Here is a 17,982-nt window from a genome sequence, read left to right as displayed (position 1 = left end):
ATGTGTGGATATATTCATTTAGGCAAAGAGAGAGAGAGAGTCATAAACCTTTCTCTAACTCAGTAAATGGTGCTAACAGCTATTGTGAGGAGCATTGGTATTTTTATTGATTTATTAGAATTATATACCGCTCTTCATCATAAGATCTCTGGGCAGTTCACAAAAATACAAGGTAAAAACAAAAGTAAATAACTAAAGCAAAAACAACAAAACAATGCCCCCCTCCCACAAACACATTTAAAAGGCTGTATAATATTAATCTGTCTTGTAAAACCAAAACAGACAAATATAAAATACAAATACCGCAAGTTACAGACGCTTCGGGTTGCACGATTTCGGGTTGCGCACCTCGCCAAACCTGGAAGTACTGGAACGGGTTACTTCCGGGTTTCGCACATGCGCAGAAGCACTAAATCGCAACCCGCATGTGCGCAGATGCGGCGCTGCGGGTTGCAAACGCTGCGGGTTGTGAAGATGCTTCCCTTTCTTAAAAACTTTGTAAAACCAATAAAAATTTTATAAAAAAAAAAGAAGATGCTTCCCGCACAGATCATGTTCGCAACCCGAGTGTCCACTGTAACATATAACACTTAAGAACCGTTTGAATTAAGGGACATAATGACTCAGTAGAGTAACTGAGTGACCCTGTTATCTCCAGGGTCCTTGTAAGGGATTCTGGGAATGTCACACTCAGTTTAGTGCACTTTATCAGTGTGTTCATGACACACATTTTGTACTTCTATATACAGAACAAATGATATTGGAGGCTCATTATCATACAGCACTGAAAACTCCAGGTTTGCAAATGATGATGTCGATTAGATTTGTGTCCTATACAATTGTGGTTTAGAATGCCACTCTAAGCTAGACCATATTGCAGTTTGTGTTTTGTCTTTACCTTGGTGGCTTGAACACTTGCTCTCCGTTTGATCCTAATTTCCATGCACATTAAATGCATGAACAAACAACTCCCTGAGACCCTCTTCAGATTTCCTTTGTTCTTCAGAAAAGCACTGAAGTGTGTGACAAGTAACTTTATTGTAAAATGTTTTCTGTATTGAAAATTATTCACATATAGAGTACTGTGCATTTGCCCAAGTTTCCAGAGGTTGACCCTAATTTGTATTATGTGCCATGTTTTTGATTTATGAAATAGAATTCTGAGATATATGCAAGTCAACCTGCTGCATTTTTATTGATAGCTTTGTCAACGGAAAATATATATACTTTTTGAGACACTGAAGTAACATTTTTCTAAACTTATACAGTATGATGTGCTGATAGGAACACAAAGAGATGGGCTATTGGCTGTTTAGCTTATTTTTGTGCAGGTCAACAAAGAGGAAACCTTTAGTTAGCTATGGTATATTAATTAAGAGAGGATTAATGGAATGTGGTCCATTATGAATTGATTTGCAGAGAGGCAGGAGGTATTAATTGATTGGTCCCTGGTGGAGATAGAATCTTGACTTGAGTGGTGCATAGTAGACTTTCATTTGTGACTGAATGAGTGTTTAATAGGGTTGAGATCCTCTTAGAAATCAGTATTTGGGTTGCAAAAGTGGTAGTGTTTAGAGTGGGCCATGGGAGGGCATCATAGATGTAGTAATGGGCAGAGAGTGTTATGGCTGATGAGATGAGCACAGCAAAGCAATCTTAACATCTTCACACATTCTCAAAATCCTTCTCGCAGCCTGGATAGCCTTTATAGACTTAGTGCAGTCCACTATGCCTTCAGATGCTGCTATTAAATCAGGTTGTTATTTATGGTGTGGGAAGAGCAAGCTGACTTACTATGCATAAGCAAGATCTGTCTGGATGAAAAGGGAGGCATGAGCCTTTCTCTATTCTGCCCACAGATTCTAGGTTGAGGGGTGGGGAGTATTAGTAATAGCAGCTGTAGTCCATAGGAATCCCGCTCTCCAGTCAGATACCCTTCCACTTTTTGGTGTGTGTACTTGGTTTGGGAGGATTGGGATTTTGTTGCTGTACCAATTTCCTTGCTTAAGCTGGTGGAGAAAGTCTTGGAGTGCAGCATTGCGAACATCTAGGCTTTGAGAGACTTCAGCATTTATCTCAAGGTGGCTTTGTCCAGCGTGGTTCAGGACATCTGGGCTGCCATGGCAACCTCGGGACTGTTTCAAATTATATCTAGCCCAACACATAAGGCACGACAATAACGGCTTGGTTTTTTTGTACTGGTTTGGGGGGAAATAATTGTTTGTGTAGGATGCCAAGTACAACTCCATTGTCATCACTATCTGATTGTGAAACAGCTGAGCAGCAGCAACAGGGGAGTGCTTTCCCCCCCAGAATCACTGTTTCAAAGTGCCCCCCATTGAACCTGCTCAGTTATCATCAGACGTGATGTTCTGCTTCTAGTGATATCCAGGGGCTGGTAATGATCAATGAGTGGTGGAAATGGTGGTTTCATCAGAAAAGGCAGGAGAAGCCAGCTTGGGCATCTCAAGGCAAGGTGGGGCATGGCAAAAGCCATAGGAGGAAGTGGGAAAATCAACCAATATTGTGTTTTTCTGGAATGCTTTGCAATGCAGCAACAAGAACAAAATCCCATTGAACTCTTATTGGAGAAGCAAGAGAAAGTTCCTGTGACTGAATTATCAGAGATTAAAGAAAATTCGCTCAGGGAAGGACGTTGTGTACTTGCAACTTGGTTTCGAAGGCCTATTTACCAAGCAGTTCTGGAATTTGTTTCATAGATAAGTCATTTATCCTACTTACCTGACTACACCGAAGACAGCTGCCAAAAAGAAGAAGAAAAGAAAATGGAAAGAGAGGGGGGAAATAAATGTTCTAAGTGAAATTTTAAACAAATACAAAAGAAACTCCAAGTACTGCTTTTCTCATATCCAGATTTTTAAGAAGACTATTTGTTTGCAGTAATAACATATTTTCAAACTCAGTTGTATTGGTACAACTTGTATACGTTACCCCTGCTATTTTATTTTAATTAATCTATAATCCCTCTGTTTTAAACTGTTAATTTCATTGGTGGTTATATACATTATGTATTACTTGAACAAGAAGAAGAAGAAGAAGAAGAAAATTCCCTTTTCATTTTTTTCTGTGGCATCATAATTCTATATTACAGTGGTGCCCCGCAAGACGAATGCCTCGCAAGACGGAAAACCCGCTAGACGAAAGGGTTTTCTGTTTTTGAGCTGCTTTGCAAGACGATTTTCCCTATGGGCTTGCTTTGCAAGACGAAAACGTCTTGCGAGTGTTCCGATTTTTTTCCGCTCCCCCCCCTTTTTCGAAGCCGCTAATAGCCTTTTAGCCGCTAATCCGCTAAGCCTTTAATAGCCGCTAAGCCTTTAATAGCCGCTAAACCGCTAATAGCACTAATCCGCTAAGCCGCTAATAGGGTTGCTTCGCAAGACGAAAAAACCGCTAGACGAAGAGACTCGCGGAACGGATTAATTTCGTCTTGCGAGGCACCACTGTACTTGTTCCGCAGCTTGTCTAGCAGAACTGGGGTTGCCACAAGTGGTGTAAAACTTCAGAAATCAGAGTCATGATTGAAGGTTGCGAATTATAGCTAGTAATTAAGTAGCAAAGGCTTAGAGCAGAGTGGTCTAGTTGGAAAGGCCATTTTAAAAAACTCTTACCTAGTAAGGTCATGAAGTCCTGTCTAGTTAAGAAAAGTAGCAGAGCAGATCCAATTGAGAAGATGGAAAGGTCAGTTACAATAAAGGCAGTCCCTTTCCTTAATAATCAGACAAGATAGGCACTTCATTGCTATAGGAGACTGGGAAGACTTCACAGAAAGGGCAGTTAATAACATTAGCTTTTCCGTTATTTGAAAATATAGCTTGTCTAGAAATCTCAAATGAAATTACACAAGTAAGCTGTGACAAAGAAAGAATTTGTGACCAAATTTGATCCTCTTATGTTCCCTATGCCTTAATAGATCGTTCCAAACAACTCTTTCAACCCTCTGATGTGTTAGTCTACAACTTTCAAGAGTCTGAGCCAGCATGGCCAATGGTAAAGTATGATGAAAGTTGCAGACCAGCAATATCTGGAGGGCTACAGGCTCCCCATCTGTGTGCTAAGGGAAAAACTGTTTTCTCATCTTCTGTTTCAGTCACAAAACTTGGTTTAAGGGTTTTTTTAAATGTGCAACTTCTGTTCTCACAATCCACAACTCCATTTACAGTTGGTCAAATGTTTTTATACTACAGACAGGATCTGAAGAAAAAGGAAACTATTTTCCTGAGTCCAAAGGGTCACTAGACCTGAAAGAAAATACGGTCAATACAGTATAGAGATGTCCCAGTTCTCTTAAGGTATGGTCCTATTCTAATAATCTCACTCCCAGTGGTACCCCTCTACCTCAGTCTAAGTTTATAGAGGCAGGCCAACATTCAGAAAAGACAGGAAGATGCCAGGAATACATTAATAGAATAGATTTTTATCTGTGAGAAAGATTAATATCTAATACAGAAGGGATGCTAAAGGTTAAAGCAGCAATAGATCAATACATACTTATGACCATTAAAGCAATAAGCGATTAGTCAGCAAGATACCTCTAGCGACAGGTGGGAATTAAAACTCACAGCAGGGGTTTGAAGACAAGGTAAGGGTTCCACTTCTAACTACCTTACTCCCAAGATTATTGTCAACTCCTCCTCCTTGGCCTATGCAAATCAGGATGTTAACTATCGGTATCTGATTGATTAGGGCCTCTAAATGGATGTATCAGCCCTCCACTGCAGGTGGTGGTGGTGTAATACTTTGATTTTTACTGAGATGGTCAAAACTGGCTGTTCCTCATTTCTTGTCCACCTGACATATTAACTCATTTTCTGACTTACCTTGATTTTCCATTAAAATAGGTGTGTAGCTGACCACAAACTTTTACTCACATCCCACATATTCCAATCTTCCTCTTGGCATAGCAATTTCACTTCCTCAGTCCTTGCTTGAGCATCTGTGGTCTTTTCCTATTTTTCTTGGCACATGTACCTAAGTATACAAGCACATTCTTGCACTCAGCTGTTAATGCTTTCATAGTCTTTATTGAATTGAAATGGAAATACTTTATTGTCACTTGTACAACTTGTATACAGTGAGATTACACGAGCACCCCCCACTCAGCTCTCTTAGTCTTAATTCGCCTCGTTTACTGACACACACACACCAAACCAGAAAGTCAGTTGCCCTGTTGTTATCTTTTCATTCAGCAGCCTAACAGCCCCACGGATAGAAGCTGTTCTTTACCCTGTTGGTGCGACTAATCATGCTTCTTTATCTTCTGCCTGAGGGCAGGAGATCAAGAAATTGCCGGCCAGGGTGTGAATCATCCCTGAGAATTTTCCTCACTCTCCTGAGGCAACGTTCTTCCCCTATTTCATCCAGTGGATTCACGGGACAGCCCATAATATCTTGTGCTGTATTCACAATACTTTAGGATATTTTCCCATTAGTCCTGCCCTTTCATGCAGATTTATGGGGTCATAATCTTACTCCTTTCTAATATTCTTAGGTACATTCAACTATGAGCAACATTTGTACCCATAAGCATCTATATTGTGAAACTCTCTAAACATCAGCAGAAAGCCATTCTAAAATCAGCCAGAGTAACAACATGGCCTAATAACTAACACAAGCCCTTTGTGTGAGCCTAAGTAGCAGTTTGGTTACACGCCTCAAGCTGCAGATTTAATTAGAACCATGGCTTGACTCCTGAACTTTGCAAAGCTTATGCCCTTCTTCAGGAGAATAATGATACTGTGTAGATATTGAAAGAACCTTTCATTCACACTGAGTAATTACATCCATCCCCCACATATGCCGGATTATAGAGTCAGGTTTTAAGGTCAAATAGTGTCTACCATTTGAGGCCAAATTTATGACCATCTGGTTTCTCAATACAGTATCATCTTCAACTCAGTGGGTGGGGAGATGGAGTTGCTGTGTGGTCCACCATGACTCCATTTGCCTTTCCAGATTCCTTATTGGGAGCAAACACTTAATATCAAGAGCCTGCACCTTGACTTGGGTTCCAGGATATATAAGGATTCTGTTAGTGTAACGCCCATCTCACTACCTAACAACCTACCTGCATGGACTGATCGAAGTGGTCTCAGAATTGGTTCTGAGAACCACCAGACCTATTGTCTTGGAGAACTTAAGCATGCACACTGAGACCTCCTTGTCTGGTGCAGCTCAGGATTTCATGGCCTCTATGGCAGTTATGTGCCCATCTCACATTTTATTTTGCCAACACATTGAGTAGGACATGGTTTGGTGATCTGTACTGTTTAGAAAGAGTGTGGACTGTGAGTGGGGAAGCCCTCAAATAGTTCCTTTGCCATGGAAAGTTGTAATCTTAATTTTTAAAAGCCCAAATGACTTGAATCAGGATACCTTTGAGAGCCATCTTCCAAGTGAATAGGACAGAGGCAGAAACTATATGAGGGCTTAGTAATACAGCTTCTGCTGTCTGTCCTGTAATCACTAGAGTCACAAAAGATGGGTACAAGGGACAGCGCCTTTCCCCCTGTTGTTTCTGAAGGGGAGAAATATAGCCACTCTTGTGATATTTCTCTTGTGTTTAGGCAAGTATTGAAGGCTGACCTATCCAGAAAGGCATTTATAACTATGCTACCTTTGGGCTTTTATTTAGGTTCTTATTTTCTGACACCAATGCTCTATCCTTTAAATTGGTTGATCATTTATATATATTGTGTCAAATTTTAAATTGCCTTATTGTTTAGTTGCATCATTGTTCTCAGCTATGAACATACTTATGTATAGAATAATGGGTCATAAATTGTAATATTTTTTGTTTATTTCCCTAAGTTTATTTGTTTACTTCACTGCATAACTGTCGTGATGAATTAAAGCTTCAGTGGTTTAATTTTCAAGTGCTTTTTTCCATTGGCAAAAGTGCTTTTTCAATTTGGCTCCCAAAATTAAGTGGCAGCATGTGAAATAGAGCTCATTATCTCTTATGCAGTTCCTATTCCAGCTGGAGGGACTAACCATGAGATATTTCAATAGTTAGTCCTTTGCCCTGTTGGCAACTTCTTGCAAACATTCCTGGATGTCCTTTCCTTCTCCCTCATATGTCTTTATCATTGTTTCATCTGCTGTGGTCTTGCTGTCCTTTTACTTCAAAAGGACCATCCATCTCGGCAAATAAGCTCCCAACTGACCTCTGGACTGCAAACATTTTATGGTGTTCTAGCCCTCTGAAACCATGACTGAGTTCGTCCCTATACTGTTTCTCCCAGTAAAACAGAAATAAAAAGCAATAAAACGGATATTCTACCGTGCTTTTACATAGGTGGGGAAAGAGGAGTTTGGATGTCTCTGAAATAGAGAGAGTGTGTCACGGGATTGTCCAAAGAGCAGTAAAGCTGAATATATATGGAATAAAAGGATTAGTTTCTGTTGAAGCCAGATGGTGAACTTCTGCTAATTAAAACTTTCCCATTCCAAATGCTAATAAAAACAATGAAAATCTACTTGGGCACAAGACCTTTTGATTTTTCATTTATTTTGGTCAGTAACTCAAGTATCACAACTAGCATTTTGGATGGGTGCAGTGTGGCACAAGAATTCCTGTTTTCATTTATAATGCACCTGAGGCAAGAATCAGCTCAGTACGAAGGGACAATGTGTCATTATAGATTCATACTGCAATGCTTGATATCTCCAGGTGAATGTGCGACTCATTAACCGTAATCCGTCTTGGAGATTCCCTCTAGGCTGTACCATTCTCTTCTGATGCTCTGCTTGTGACTCCATATAAATTGTGTGGTGGGACCATTTCTATTGATACTTCATCGGAGCAAAGAAATTCAATAGCCTAGAGTCTGTTCTGGTAGCAATTCCACTGACTTGATTCTTTTTGCTCACCAGTCTAAGAAGGGCAGAAAAGAGCACTTGGCTTGCAGTCCTTTATCAATTTTACCCAAGAGTATGCCCTGTTGAACTCAGTGGGACTTACTTCTGAGTTGATATGTATAGCGTTATCTGTTAATGAATGGCAGGCCACGGTTAGAGTGTTAGGCCAGATTTTTATGTCTCATTTTTATTTTTATTTTTTTATAAAAAATATTTATATACCACTGTATCATAAAAATATTTCACCACAGCAGTTCACGACAGTATAAAAACACACCAAAAGATAAAATTTAAAAAGGTTTAAAAACAAGCTAAAAACAAAAATGAAAACAAGAAACTTTTGATATAAATTAAAAACAAGAAACTTTTGATTATAAAGTATTTTGAAATACATTATAAAGTTGAATTAATATGTTTTCTTGGTTGGATAAAAATAAAAAAGCAAATTTTCAAAGCGTCACATAACCTATTGCTGGAAACTCCATATCTCCCCCTATTTATTGTTGTTGTTGTTTAGTCGTTTAGTCGTGTCCGACTCTTCGTGACCCCATGGACCAGAGCACGCCAGGCACTTCTGTCCTCCACTGCCTCCCGCAGTTTGATCAAACTCATGCTGGTAGCTTCAAGAACACTGTCCAACCATCTCATTCTCTGTCGTCCCCTTCTCCTTGTGCCCTCCATCTTTCCCAACATCAGGGTCTTTTCCAGGGAGTCTTCTCTTCTCATGAGGTGGCCAAAGTATTGGAGCCTCAGCTTCACGATCTGTCCTTCCAGTGAGCGCTCAGGGCTGATTTCCTTCAGAATGGAGAGGTTTGATCTTCTTGCAGTCCATGGGACTCTCAAGAGTCTCCTCCAGCACCATAATTCAAAAGCATCAATTCTTCGGCGATCAGCCTTCTTTATGGCCCAGCTCTCACTTCCATACATCACTACTGGGAAAACCATGGCTTTTACTATACGGACCTATTTATTATTAAAGTTAATTCTCAGCCTAAAGGGTCCCCATCAGAGTATTCTGGGGGTGTTGGGTTTTTTTTACATATGTCTGTATCATATGAAGTACGATTGATCTCAAAGTTCACTGATTTCCCTCTTTTCTTTTAAATCTCTTGTGACTAGCCCATCTTACCTTGCAGAAGATCAACTCGCAGATTTCTGTTTTTTTTTAATAATTTGGTGTACAAGAAATCATCTCAGCCTGTTCTTTGTGACTGTCGTGTATGGAACCAATAAGATAATAGCAATCTTTACAGAACTTAGTTATACATTGTGGCTCCACTCCCATATGACTCTAGCAACAGCAAGAGAAGAGCCGTTCCAATTGTAAGGTCCCACACCACTGTGGTACAAGCGTTGTCCATGCCACAGATGTCCAGATAAAAAAGATATTGATGGAAAACTATAATGTGTTAAAATGCTGCCGTTGTATGGAAACCATTGCTGGACCACACAACTTAAATGCCCTTTTTAACATCAAGAAAGGAAGTAGCCGCTAGGCAGCAGTTATTGGAGGCACCGTGTGTAGACACCCAGCAGTAACGTAATTTCTGAACTCTCCACATTGCCAACTTGGTCACTACCATGCTAGAGTTCTTTAGCACTAACGAAGCATTGCTTTTCCACAATAAATAAAAATAGAATTAAAACAAGAGGTTCCACACAGAACTTAATAGCGCTGCATTGCTCGACAATGCCTGTGACCAAGAATCTCCTGTAATGTTTACTCATAAGCAAATCTCATCCATCAAACACATTTTTCAGTTTTAATGCCAATGTTAATTCCAGGCTTCCTGTATGCTGCTTTATTTTCAATGAGGTTGGAGGATTAGTGAGGCATTCCCTCTTATCAGTCAACTTTCTGTTATCCATGGTGGGGGGGGGGTAATTACCAGTTACCTTTCATTATTTTTCTTTTTATAGTTGAATAGCAGCATTTCACTACTAAAATGGAATAAATTAAAGCTGTCTTCATTTACAAATGTTGACAAATAAAGGGCACCTGTTCACTCATCCCCAAATCAAATTATGGCAATTTTGGAGTAAAAAACTAGTGTGAAAGCAACCAGACATTGTGCCCACTACAATAATAATTTACTCCCTATTGGGAGTGTAGGTGTGAATACACCAGTAGTTTTACTTTCATATTTTTTCCTGAACCATTAAACCAAATTTCCTCAACATGGTACCCTCAAGATGTTTTGAACAGATCCCATGAACCACCAATATGGCCAATGGGTTTGGGATTATTGGAGTTGTAGACCAAAACACCTGGAGGGTACAGTGCTCAAGAAACTGTTAGGTCATATAAACTAGTTCCTTAAAAAACTAGTTTTTAAGGTTACAGTCATACCTCCGGTTGTGAACGTGTTCTGTGCGGGAGGCACGTTCGCAACCTGCAGCGTTCGTAGCCTGAAGTGCTGCATCTGCGCATGTGCGTGACGCGATTCGGCGCTTCCGCGACATCATTTTGTGCTTCTGCACATGCGCGAGCACCAAAACCCAGAAGTAACCCATTCCGGTACTTCCAGGTTCGGCACGGTCCACAACCCGAAAACGCGCAACCCACAGCGTTCGTAACCTGAGATATGACTGTTGTAATTAACAGATTTTCCACTTTTTTCTTTAAAGGTTTTGAAGTTAAAAGAAAGGTGAAATAATGCAGATAATGCTCAATTGTTTTAGAAAGTAATGTTCAGCATACAGTCTGAGCAACCAGTTTTGTTATTATGTTTGGAAATCATATTGTTCTTCTGTTGCTGATTCCTATATTTTAAATTTCTGTTCCTCAGATATTCTGCTCCGCCACAATACTCACTAGGTGACACTAGCCATTGCTATTTTCTCAGCCTAATGTACTTCAAAGGATTGTGAGGATAAAGGGTCATAAATCTCTAATAAATGATTTTGCACTTGATTAAAAGATTTCCACACAATATATTGAGAATGATGTGTGTGACTTGACAGGCCTGTGTTTTCTCAGTGTCTTTGGCCTTACTTCATCTATAAATTTGTAAATTGCTGAAAGACATTACCATGGCTGGTACTTTCCTGGAAGCCCCATTGTGGGGCACTGTTGTGGGAGACTTATGATCTAATATCAAATTAATCAGAGCAGGCTGAGGTTCCAGTATGTCTGTCTGGGAAGGGGTAATTGCACCACTCATCATTAATATGTGATAAGCTATTACACACACATATCATTAGTGCATGAAGTGAGCACTATTACTGTCATTACTTGCTTGTGGCCTTCCCATTGGCATTTGGTTGGCCACTGTGAGAACAGAATGCAGGACTAGACGGGCCTTTGGTCTGATCCAGCCCTGCTTTCCTTATGTTGGTCTTAATGGACTAAAGCAACACCAATAAGAAATGATGCATTACAAACTAAAGATGGCAACAATTATGCAGAGTGATTAGTGATTTGTGTGCTGTGTGGCTGATTCTGAAATGTGTAACTGCTTGAGTACAGTTAGGTGAACATGCCAGTGCTGATACATGTTCAGTGAGAGGAAGAGACATGCCAATTAAAATGTGTCTTGGTGCTGGGAAAGATATGTGCTGAACTATTCTCGAGATGTATTTACAGTGGGGGGAAACCTACTAGATATTTGAAGTAATAGCTTCAAATGAGTCATTGCTAAGGAAGAATAAGATCAGGGAGATGGCTACTTATTCACAGGTGTGTGGTGGTTATTGGCACAATTTTAATTACAGACCTGCTGAACGCAGCCCACCAATTGTGTGTAAATGCCTGCTGGAAGCTTGGTGAAGCTCCTGGTTTTTCTGACTGCCCAGGACTGCAAAAACATGGGGGTTGTCAAGCACATGTACATGGCTGGTGAGCAACATTCAGCTCAGTAGGCATCAGATTGTGTAGGCACACTAATTAGCTCTAAATTTAGCCCAGAACAGTTCCACCACTTGACAGTGTCTCATGATCTCTTTCTAGCCATTCTCACCACAGCATTCCTCCTCCTCCTCCTCCCCTCCCCCTAGCACTGCCTTTGCTTCCCCACTGTCAGGCAAACCTTGCTGAAAGATACTAAGGCTGTCTGAAGAAATCCAAGGAATATTATCAATGGATCAGATGTAAGGGTCTCATACTTTATTAATGTATTGTTTGCTGAGAGATGACTCAGGTGGAGATCTATTTTTGCACTGGCTCCTCTGTGTTAACTTCAACCGTGAACTTTTCCTTTGCTGTTCTTTCTTAACTTGGTGTGTGGGATTTTTGTTTTTTTGTTTTAGCCCTATAATTTAGGGCAAGTTCCTGCTGAATAATCTCTTTGGTAATGAGGCACTCAGGAGAGAATGTTTTGAGGACATTCGGTTTTGCTTCATGCCCAATTAACAACAATGGGTATAAAAAAACTCTTGAGAATTATCTGAAGTGTAAAGTAGCTGCAGGGGCTGGCAATGGAAGAGCCTTGGAGGTCATCCAATCTAACAGTCTACTCAAGGCAGGATCTGCAATGCAGGAAGTAACTACAGCATTCCTGACACATGGCAGCACAGTCTCTGCTTAAATATCTCCAGCAAAGGAGAGCTCACCACCTCCTGAAGGAGTTTGTTCCATTGTTGAACAGCTTAGACTGTTCAAAAGTTCAAAACTCTGCTACCTAGCAATTTCCACGCATTAGTTCTAGATCTGCCCTCTGGAGCAAGAATTCATGCTGCAGTGGCAGGTGAATGGGTCAATGGTCCATTTTCAATGGATTTCTTCAACATCCCTAGGAATGTTGGCATGAAGGCTAGAGAGGCAGTTAGACATTGGCCAAGAATGGTGTTAGAGGTGTACTAAAGGAGGGAGAAGGAGATTGCATAGAAGCTGAATGGATTCGATGCATTTTTTTCACTTGGAAGATATAGGGCAGCTCCCCACGTCTGTGCTAATTTTTTCAGGAAGGGTGTTGACAAGAGACAAAGTAATTGGCTGCAATAACAAATTATAAATTATAAAAACACTGGTCCTGGATGGCATTCACCCAATAGTTGTTAAACAACTTAAATGTGGAGTTGTTGAACCTCTAACAAAAATACACATCTTTGTTACAAAATTGTTGTATGCGGGTGGCGCTGTGGGTTAAACCACAGAGCCTAGTACTTGCCGATCAGAGGGTCAGCGGTTCGAATCCCCGCAACGGGGTGAGCTCCCGTTGCTTGGTCCCAGCTCCTGCCAACCTAGCAGTTCAAAAGCACGTCAAAGTGCAAGTAGATAAATAGGTACCACTTCGGCAGGAAGGTAAACAGCGTTTCTGTGCGCTGCTCTGGTTCACCAGAAGCGGCTTAGTCATGCTGGCCACATGACCCAGAAGCTGTACGCCGGCTCCCTCGGCCAATAAAGCGAGATGAGCGCCGCAACCCCAGAGTCGGCCACGACTGGACCTAATGGCCACGACTGGACCTAATGGCCCTTTACCTTTACTAACAAAAATACATAATTTATCCCTAAGATCATCATCCACACCAATTTTTCAAAAAGGGTTCTAGAGAGTATCCTGGAAATTACAGACTGGTGAGCTTTAACATCTGTTCCAGTAAAACTGGTGGGAATCATTATGGATGATAGAATTACCAAACATAAAGACATACAAATCCTGCTGAAGCAGAACCAGCATAGTTTGTGGAAGCGCAAGTCTTGAATCTCTAACCTTTCAGAGTTCTTTGAATGTGTCAGCAAGCACACAGATAGAGGCGATGTAGGTCACATTGAATATTTAGAGTTTCAAAAACCTTGTTATAAAGCACTTTCCTATCACAAAAATATTCCTTTTTGGCCATGACCTTTTGATATGGATCATGCAGTTTTGGATGACACCGTTTTTGTGATACTACTAAGCCATGGTTTATATATCATGGTTCAATTAACCATAGTTAAAGCTGATTGTCTAAACCCAGCCCTGAGGGTTAACTATGGCTTTAGGCAGTGCCAAGGGGGAAAGTTTCCCCCCAAACAAGGAGCTCACCCCTTTCTTCCCTGAACTCTTTCTTGCCCCCTTCCTCTGATTTTTCCCCCTGGTGCTATAACTGACTATTGCAATTAACTATCGCCATGGTTAAAACTTCCTTGTTTATTAAGGGTTGTTGTTGGTTTATAAACTTGAGTTAACATTAACCATACCTTAGTATGGAGCCCAAACTGGCTCCTCCTTAACTATGATTAAGAAGTTGTCACCACGCAAAGGCTCCGAAGCCATGAGTGAAGAGCTGCAGAAATTCAGACCATTCTCAAGGTTCAGTTGCTCTCACTCATGCGTTTAACTGTGCCTGTCAACAACTGCTTGTCCCACTCCCCACGTCATGTTCTGAAAGCACTTTCTAGCTTTCACTGCTGCTGCCCTGTGAGGCGAGAAAAAATTAAAGGCACCACAAGGATGCATTGGGATGCGTGGGAAAGGGTGTGCATTCAAATGAGCAACTTTAGAGTCATTGCCACCTTCAAGCACATTTTTTGGAGTGGGGTGGGGATCAGGACATGATTGCAGGTTCCCAGGCCACCAAGACTCTCTTTCGTCCATTTAAAAGGATCTTGAGCAGTTTTGTAGGAAATGCAGACTTGAACCCTGTGAGGATTAGAAGGATTACAGCTTGAGAAAAGTGGGTAAGACTGAAAAGTAGAGGGAGGGAAGGGGACAAATGCCTCTCTTCACAGCGTCTGCTGTTAAACTTCCAACCTAGCATGGAGCATGGAAAGGGTGCATGCTCTTCATTAATTATGTCTCCTTTTTGTTATAGGGAGTGAGGATCAGAACTGGTGTGGCAGTTGCCAGCAGTAGCTGTCAGGTTTCCCATGCCCCATCCATCCATCCTGTTGCCTAATAGTAAGCAGGCTGGTGACACTAATGACAAAGCGAGGTATTTCCAGTCTAAGGGCAGCATAAAGGCATGTGGATAGCAGTATGAAGCTGTGGGGAGGGCAGCAGGGAGAGGAGAGAAACTATGCTGCGGTATAAAAAGCCAAGGTACAAGTGATCGACTGGAAGATGCCTAGATTTTAACTGTGCTTTATCAACTCTGATTAATGTTAACCACGGCTTAGCATTATGCATGGATGAGGCCTTTGGCTAAAGTGTTCCCAAATATTCTCCCAAATAAATTTCATTTCTGCCTGAGTTTTTGGCAATTAGTAGAATTGTCAAAAGCACATGTTACAAAATGGTGACAGAATTTGCTTTCTCCCCTTCCTTTCTACTTTGCCCATAGTAGTGCAAGCATGTTAATGGTTACATCAAGTAGTCTCTTTTTTATTTTTATTTTAAGTAATTATTCCTAAATGAGTGCTGCTTGGAGAGGATTTAACAGATTCCCTGGAGCATTGTATAGTTAGTTGTGTACAAGAAATTTTATTCTTAATTAAAAAATGTCTTCTTCCCTTTGCTGTCTGCTTTCTACGATCTTTTCCCCCTGAGTAGTCATTCTGTCTTATATTGTCCTCCCAATATTTTAAAATGCTTCAAGGCTTCCAAAGTGTTGCTATGTTTACTGTTGCTAAGGCCTTTTTGTACATTACTTTTATAGGAGATGATTACTTTATAACAGATTTATGATTCACCATGTTGGCTTAAAAAGGTAAATGTATTTATTACTTGCTAACAAGCTGTGTATGCTGACTTCTTCGCCCCCATAAGAGAAATGTGCAAAATGGCCCTTAGAAATTACTTTGTCATATAACTTATTTCATAGTTAGAATTTGCAAGTCTTATTAATTAGATTTGTATCTCACAATTTGGTTCAAAGCAGCTTGTGGAGGTAAAATCATTAACAATAGTACCATAAAACAACGTAGGCTTAGATAAAACTTTGAAAGGGAAGTCAAGAAGTGATTGCATTTCTGTTGTTGTTAACATACAAAAGGCAGAGTAGGGCTGAGGAGGTTCTTAATGAAGATGGTGAGACTAGTCATATCCTGGATGGCCAAGGTCATTGCAGAACTATGCTTGGGGAGAAATGTTGTTGACGATACCAGTATCCAGCAGAACTAGCCCTACCATAAAGCAGAATAATGCAGCAGATGACAGTGGGGAGGTGGCAGGGGGCTGGCGGATGCAATTATACATGGCATGTAGGCAGCACAGAGCCCCCTAAGCTAGCCTGGTCCAGTAGAGGCTGCTCTCCTATTGTCAGGGTTGAACTAAGACTCCATTTTCAATCCAATTGGCTTCTCTACAAGGAATGGAGGGGGTGCCATATCATTGTTCACCACAGACGTATCTTGGGCTGTCCCTGATTCCGTGACGTATGCATATTTACTTAATTGAATCAATACCTTAATGCTACCAACCTGCTTGTCTTGTATTTGGAATTTTAAATGTGTTGGAGGAGGCTGGTGGGAAGGATGCATGTGTATTGAGAAAATATTACATCATGAAGATGATGGGGGGGGGGAGACGATGGGAGCTGGGATTGATGAGGAAGGATAGAAATGATTCACAAGCTGCTGTTTCTGTTCCTAGGCAGCATTCAGGCACAGATGATGCAACTGAAAAGCCCTATTATACCAAACATTTGGATTTGAGGCAATTTAATCTTGTCCTTTTCTTTCAGAGCAGTACATCTCTCTAATCAAATCTATGAGGAGAACAAAAAAGGTGACTGGGAAGTTAGCAGCAGCTGCTTACAACTTCACATGTTGCTGCATGGAGAAGTGATTACCTGTAGCCTCTGGGCATCTGACAATGCTATATTTCCCATAATTTCATAATTATTCAGAAAGCTGGAGAAAAGCTAAAGGACAAAGTGACGTCTGCCTTTATTGCATGGCCAGAGGCCACAGATGACTGAATCTCCTTAGAGATCCACCGCATAATATGCATTTCTTATTTAGCCCTGACAGCTTTCCAAATGGTACCCATTCCTTCTCTTTTGCATTATATTAAACATATTAAATTTTCACATGACTGGAAAATGTGTGCGCTTATGTGTTTTAGTGGATGCAGTTTGTTGTCTGAGGTTATTCAGAAGCTCTTGTATAATATGATGCGAGACAGGGCCAGCTCACCTATGAGGCAAAGTGAGGCAATTGCTTCAGGCAGCAGGATCCACAGCGGCAGCAGATCTAGCCTCCAAGAAATGCATTGCCTGCTGCTGCTGCCACAGTGGCAGCAACAGAAATGGCACACTTCTTGGACGCTGCCTCCCCTTCCCTCATTCCCCCATGCCATCTCTACAGTGGCCTCTTGGTGAATAGGAGGCACTGCTGGTCTCCTCCCCTGTTGTTGTTGTTGTTGTTGTTGTTATGCTACCCATCTCACGGGTTGTCCCAGCTACTCTGGGCAGCTCCCGACAAAATAGTAAAAACACAATAAAACACCAACCATTAAAAACTTCCCTTCAAGTATCTTCTAAAAGTCATTTAGTTATTTAATTGTTTGATATATGATGGGAGGGCATTCCACAGAGCAAGTGCCACTACCAAGAAGTCCCTCTGCCTGGTTCCCTGTAACTTCACTTCTCACCATGAGAGAACTGTCAGAAGGCCTTTGGAGCTGGACCTCAGTGTTCGGGCTGAACGATGGGGGTGGAAATTCTCCTTCTGGTATGCAGAGCTGGTCCTGATGCGAGAGATATTGATTAAGCCAGGCCAAAAAGAAGAATTTTCTAAGCTAAGCTTTATTTAAGACCAAAGCTTAAATCAGGCACTTGTGAAAATATAAATATAAAAAAATAGGACTCTTAACTATTACATTGCTGTAGCTTGGAGATTAAATTCTAGATGAGAGAACCCTACAATGTTTGTCACATAAAAATTCATTTCTGTATTGCTTCTCAGAGTTGAACTTTACATGACTGCAGAAAATCAATGATTGCATATTTCACTGTTTTTTCAAATGTTTAACAACCACCACTGGGGTTGGGAATCTGATTAGGATTGTGTGACTGGGGGAGGAAGGATTTACTTTGCCCCCTATACCCTTTTCTTGATGAAAATCCCTCATTGCTATTTGCCCAATGGAGAAAAAGATTTCAGTACCAGTTTAACACTTCTGTGTTTTGCCCTACTGCTTTGGGACCAATTTTCATTGGGAAAACGGTACCGGGAGAAAGGGCTAATGCCCCCTTCTCCAACACTGCAGTCCTAATTAAACCCAGAGGTGTGGGGGAGAC

At 41.0% G+C, this 17,982-nt stretch overlaps 1 protein-coding gene across 1 annotated transcript in view; it reads left to right on the top strand.

Annotated features, from left to right (window-relative positions):
- HS6ST3 (heparan sulfate 6-O-sulfotransferase 3) overlaps positions 1-17,982 on the top strand; it is a 162,034-nt gene that overhangs the window by 142,816 nt on the left and 1,236 nt on the right. The window lies entirely within an intron of this gene.

This window comes from Podarcis liolepis, assembly GCF_965112155.1.
Source record: "Podarcis liolepis genome assembly, chromosome: 4".
NCBI classification, from domain to species: domain Eukaryota; kingdom Metazoa; phylum Chordata; class Lepidosauria; order Squamata; family Lacertidae; genus Podarcis; species Podarcis liolepis.
This window is presented reverse-complemented; position numbering and strand designations above follow the sequence as displayed.